Here is a 6,783-nt window from a genome sequence, read left to right on the forward strand (position 1 = left end):
CAAGACGTGCCAAGGAAACCGCCTTGCATAACGCGCTAAGATGGGATAGTAAAACAGTTCGAATAAAAGCTTGGCGGTGGTGTGATGTCACACTACGGAATACGTCAGCAGATTAGATTTGTGTAAATATTATTCTCTCTATGGCAATATGTGGAAACTTATTTTTCAAAGCCGGACACTATCTTTGTGTTCAAAATCTTCTATGAAGTACTTGGAGGAGGAACCCGCCTTGCAATGCCGAAAACAATATGCGCGCCGGACTCGTCATCATTGAAGCCTGGTTCAGGGGCTACTGAGGGAGTCCTGGATTAGGGGGTGTCTGGATGGCCGGACTATACCTTCAGCCGGACTCCTGGACTATGAAGATACAAGATTGAAGACTCCGCCCCGCGTCCGGAAGGGACTTTCCTTGGCGTGGAAGGCAAGCTTGGCGATACGGATATGCAGACCTCCTACCATTGTAACCGACTCTATGTAACCCTAACCCTACCCGGTGTCTATATAAACCGGAGGGTTTTAGTCCGTAGGACAACATACACATCAACAATCATACCATAGGCTAGCTTCTAGGGTTTAGCCTCCTCGATCTCGTGGTAGATCTACTCTTGTACGACCCATATCATCAATATTAATCAAGCAGGATGTAGGGTTTTACCTCCATCGAGAGGGCCCGAACCTGGGTAAAACTTCATGTCCCTTGTCTCCTGTTACCATCTGGCCTAGACGCACAGTTCGGGACCCCCTACCCGAGATCCGCCGGTTTTGACACCGACAAGAACCTATACACCTCCTGAGCAAGTTAAAGTTGAACCTAATATTGCTATTGTTAAGGATCTCTTGGCTGATAATATTGATGGGCATGTTACTTATTTCTATGATGAAACTGCTAGAATTGCTAAACCTTGTGCTAAATATAAACACAGACCTGCGGTAGGCATGCATGTTATTTCTGTTAAAGTAGGAGATCATTGTTATCATGGCTTGTGTGATATGGGTGCTAGTGCTAGTGCAATACCTATTGTCTTATACAAATAAATTATGCATGATATTGCACCTGCTGAGTTATAAGATATTGATGTCATAATTAAACTTGCCAATAGAGATACTATTTCACCAATTGGCATTGTTAGAGATATTGAAGTCTTGTGTGGGAAAACTAAATATCCTGCTGATTTTCTTGTTCTTGGTTCCCCACAAGATAGCTTTTGTCCCATTATATTTGGTAGACCCTTCTTAAACACTGTTAATGCTAGGATAGACTGCTAAAAGGACATGCGGTGCCCCCATGTGTGGTTTTGGTAATTGATGGCAATCTCTATGGAATAACAGTTGCCATGAGTTATATTTGAAGGATTTGTCCATAGGATTGTCTTGAAGTCCATGTGTTGGTTTCAAGGAGTTTATGAGATGGCCAAAGTGCTTTTCAAGGAATTATCCAAAGATTGGTCATGTGTGAGTTGAGATGGCCAAAGTACTTTTCAAGGAATTATCCAAAGATTGGTCATGTGTGAGTTGAGCTTATTGCAAGCATGTCTTGAAGAAGAAGATTGTGTGATCATTCATGTTTACCTTCAAGATATCATCCAAATGAAGAGAGTTGGAAAGATTCAATGTTGATCAAGACTAAGTCAAGAGTGAATCAAGTTGATCAACTCACAAAGCGTAGAAGAAGTACCGAGAGGGATCAAGTGATCCCATGGTTTGGTAAGCATTGTCCATTACGCTTTGTGTACTAACCCATGGTCCATGTGAGAGTTCTTTGTGGGGTTAGGTATGTTTCCATGGTCTAGCCTCAAGAGGAAGATCTCATACAACCCATGGAGGATGACATCAAGTGGTGATCGTCATCAAGTTTGCAGTGTGCAAGTTCAAGTGGAGCAACTCGAAGAGTGGCTCACCCATAGTGGAGTATGGGGGAGCAATCAAGCTTGAAGCTTGCTGTCCATTGTGGTGTCAATGGAATTGTGAAGATGTGCCAAAGAGTGGCTCACCCATAGTGGAGTATGGGGGAGCAATCAACTAGTCTTCATCGAGCCAACACAATCAAGAAATGTGGTCCAACTTGAGGAAGTCAAGATCATCATCATCTAGCTCAAGTAGACTATGTGCAAGGCAAAGGTTTTCCCTTGATAGGTTTTCTATTTTACCCGTCTCATAGTGGTAGTTGGGAGACTGGGTTGTAGGATCGATTGCCGTACTATCAAGGGGGGCTCTCTAGGGAGTAGCTTGATCGTATCATTAGTCGAGAGCTCAAACCATTGCATCCTTGCATAATCTTTCTTGGTTCTTGTTTGGTTCCTTTTGTGAGTCTTAGAGCTTATGGTCATCTTGATGACAAGCTTGAGTTCATCGAAAACGGAGTTCGCATGCGTCTTCTATGATGTTTTCGGTGTTGGAGGTTTTACCAGTCTTATCCGAGGAAGGGTTCTCACCATTTTATTATTGTCCTTTTCTCATTTGCTTCTTATTGTTATTTCTCTCAAGATTGTGTTAGCCCTTGTCATTAGCTTTCCAACAAATTTGGTTTCGTTGAATTCGGAGCTCGTATGCGAAAGTTGTGGCTTTTTTGATATTGCCTCTTTTTCACAGAGAGGTTGTACCGCCCCATGGAGAGGTTGTACTGCTTGACCGGTACAACCGGTGTTTGGAGCGGTTGTACCGCTGCAGAATTGGTCCGAAGGTTGTACTGGTCATGTACCACTCTACCACCGGACTGGTCTCTGTTGTGGTGCGCTTGTTGGGCGGTTGTGGGCCGGTTGTACCGCTTATTGCCTGTTACCGGTTGTACCGGTGATCATAGAGGTTGTACCGCTCCTATGTTATTCTGTACATAACGGGCATATTCGTGGGGACCTATTTAAGGGGGTCTTCTTCCCCAATGGTTCCCTATCTCTTGAGCTTGTTTTTGCCCCCATTGTTGACCTTATTTGAGCTTGCTAACTCTCAATCCCTCCATGGATTCTTGCTAGTTTTTGAGGGAAAAGAGAGAGGAGATCTAGATCCACATTTCCACCAATCACTTTCTCCTCTATGTGAGGGGAACCCCTTGGATCTAGATCTTGGAGTTCTTGGTGTTCTCCTTCTTGTTCTTCCTCTCATTTTTCTCCCTAGCATTAGTTGCTCAGGTGGGATTAGAGAGTGAAGGACTTGGGCACGCCGCGTGCCCTTGCCATTGCATTTGGTGCATCAGTTTCAGTTCTCCACGGTGATACGTGGAAGTGCAGTTTGAGAAGCTTATTACTCTTGGGTGTTTGGGCACCCTAGAGCTTGTTCCTCTTGGGTGCCTTGGCGCCCTAGATGGTTGGTGTTGTTCGGAGCTCAATCATTGTGTTGTAAAGCTCCGGGCAAGCGTTGGGGTCTCCAATTAGGTTGTGGAGATCGCCACGAGCAATTTGACGGGTACCGGTGACCGCCCCCAAGGGTTGCCAAAGTGTACGGGTTCGGTGACCGCCCCCAAGGGTTGCCATTTGTACGGGTTCGGTGACCGCCGTCAAGGGTCCCTTAGTGGAATCACAACATCTTGCATTGTGTGAGGGAGTGAGGAGATTAATGTGGCCCAAGTGGCTTCTTGGGAAGCATTGTGCCTCCACACCTCTCCAAACGAATATTAGCATCCGCAAGGGTGTGAACTTCGGGATACATCATCGTCTCCGCGTGCCTCGGTTATCTCTTACCCGAGCCCTTTACTTATGCACTTTACTTTGTGATAGTATTGTTTCTTGTCATATATCTTGCTATCACTTAGTTTCTTATCTTGCTTAGCATAAGTTGTTGGTGCACATAGGTGAGCCTAGTTGTTTTAGGTTTTGTGCTTGACAAATTAACCGCTAGGTTTATTCCGCATTTATTCAAGACTAAACCGTAATTATTTTAAAACGCCTATTCACCCCCCCTCTAGGCGACATCCACGATCTTTCAATTGGTATCAGAGCCTCGTCTCTCTTTATTAGTCTTTACCGCCTAGAGAGTAAAGATGTCGACTAGGGGATTAGGATTCTCTGACACTCTTAGTTTCAATGGCACAAATTTTGATGTTTGGGTAATTCGCATGCTTAATCTCTTTAGGGTCATGGACCCAAATTCAGAGCGAATTGTAGATATGAGTTTTTCTCCTCCAAAGGATCCCCAAAGATTATCTTTAGAGGATGAGAAAAACTCTTATCTCAATGCTCAAGCTTCTAATGTGCTTTTCGATGCTTTGAGCAATGTAGTTATATTTCAACTCATGCCGTTCCTGGATGCTCACGAGTTGTGAACGAAGCTTCAAGATAAATATGGAGTGTCCAAGATTTGTGGGGATGATTGTTCTCCCTCCACCTCCGGACGTGTTGCCTTCTCAACTTCTTCTACTTCGCCTACATGTGGATTGCCACAAGGTAATGCTATGGTGAGTAGTGTTGGTCATTGCAATGATGATAGTGTTCTTATTGTTGATGACTCTTCATCACTATCTTGTTGTAATGCTCCATCTTTGGACTTTAGCACTCCGAGCACTCCAAATGTTTCACATTCTTGTGTTGATAGTCTTTGCATATCATGTAGAAATTGTTTGACTAAATCTCATGATGATATGCTTACGATGTCCTGTTGCCATGATAAAAATGCATATATTTCCTTGAATTGTTGTGCTAACAATGTAGAGGAAACCCAACACCCCATGGAACAAGATGTGGTCTTGAATGGTGCTTCAACGGATCCTACATCATCATCTATTGCATTTTGCCTTATGGCCAAGGCTTCAAAGGTATCTCCCAACTTGAATCCCAATATATCTTGTGATGATATTGATGATGGCAAGAGTGATGATGATGTTGATTATGATGAAGAGAATGATGATGCTGCCTCCTTAAAAATTAAGGGGGAAATTATTTTTAAAGCTCTTCTTAAGAATAAAATTGCTCGTTCCAACTTCATGGAAATCATGTCTATTGTTATTGAGGGCAAGAAATATATTGAGGAGTTGGAATCTCATCTCGAGGAGCATGAGGTCACCATTGAGAAAATGGAAGGTCATGAGCGTGATTACGCTAATGAGATTGCGGACCTCTCTCAAGCTCTTGAACTTGAACAAACCACCAAGGAATCTCTTGAGGAGACTTTTGCTCTAGAATTATCTAGAGTGAGGGAATCTCGTGATAGAGCTCTTAAGGTGGCCAATGATTTTGAAAATAGAAATGAGGAGCTTGAAGTTGCGTATGCTAAACTCCTTGAGGACTTTGAGCACCTCGAAAATGGCTCAAGGGTCATTAAGAGTGAGCTCAACAAACTCACCGAGTCTCATGCTCAACTTAAAGCTTCGTATTCAAAAGAGCTTGCCAAGTTGTCTTCTCCTCTTGTTGTTAATGACGATGCTTGTGCTACTAACTCTATCTCTTGTGAAGCATCCATATTGAAGGAGAATGTTGAGCTAAGGGCTCAACTTGAGTTGCTATCTAGCAATTATGGGATGTTGGAAGAAAATCATGTAAAGCTCACAAGCTCTCATGATGATCTTCTAGTATCCCATAATGTGCTAAAGATAGCTCATGAGTCCATGCTTGCTAGGGTAACATCTAGTGACCCTCATGTGGATACTAGCACTACTTTTAGTCAAAATTCTATATTGGCTTGTGCTAGTCCTCGCAATTCATCCATGCATAACATTGGTACATCTTGTGATGAATTTCTTTCCTTGCCTTGTTGCTCTAACAATGAAGCTTATACTTCCTCTAGTGCTTGTGTTGAGACTAACCATGTAGAGGAAATCAAAGAGCTCAAGGCCCAAGTCACTTTGTTGAAGATAGATTTGGAAAAGTGTCATGAAGGGAAGGCCATACTCAACAATATCTTGAGTGTGCAAAAATCCCCCAATGACAAAGGTGGACTTGGATTCAACTCCAATAAGAATAAGAAGTCCAAGAGCAATAAGAAGAAGGGCCAAAAACAAGTCAAGAATTCAGCCAAGATCATTTGCTTCAAGTGAAAAATTGAAGGGCATCGTGTTAGATCTTGCCCATTGAAGAAGAATGCCATTAGTGACAAGCAACAAGGGAAGAGGCTACAAGTGCATTCTCATACTCAACCTCAAGTTGAAGAAAGGCCCCTTCCCAAGAAGACTCAAGCTAATGCTTCTCAAGTTGAGAAATCAAGTGAGAAGAAAGTGAAGAGTAGACGTTGCTACCAATGTCGTGAGAAAGGTCACCTCACTTCTTCATGCACTAGTGGTAACTTATCCAACCCAATTATTATTGACAATGTCTATTCTCTTGGGAAGGATAAAGTTGCAATGTGGTTGCCAAGTTTGTTGGTACTCAAAGTGGTTTGAAGCAAAGAACCATTTGGGTAGCCAAGCCTATTGTGACTAACCTCTTAGGACCTGATAACCCACAAGTATAGGGGATCACAACAGTTTTCGATAAGTAAGAGTGTCGAACCCAATGAGGAGCTAAAGGTAGAACAAGTATTCCCTCAAGTTCTATCGACCACCAATACAACTCTACGCACGCTTGACGTTCGCTTTACCTAGAACAAGTATGAAGCTAGAAGTACTTTGTAGGTGTTTTTGGAAAGGCTTGCAAGAAAGTAAAGAGCACGAAAATAAAACTAGGGGCTGTTAAGATAAAGAAGCAACTAAAGTAAATATAGCGAGTTTGGAAAAGTGGTGGTAGGAGTTGCGAAATTGTCCCTAAGCAATTGACTACTTTATTAGACCGATAGCAAGTATTATGTGGGAGAGGCCACTGCTAGCATGTCATCCCTGACTTGGAATTCTATGCACTTATGATTGGAACTATTAGCAAGCAT

The sequence above is a fragment of the Triticum aestivum genome, chromosome 4A, assembly GCF_018294505.1.
Source record: "Triticum aestivum cultivar Chinese Spring chromosome 4A, IWGSC CS RefSeq v2.1, whole genome shotgun sequence".
Classification (NCBI taxonomy): Eukaryota; Viridiplantae; Streptophyta; class Magnoliopsida; order Poales; family Poaceae; genus Triticum; species Triticum aestivum.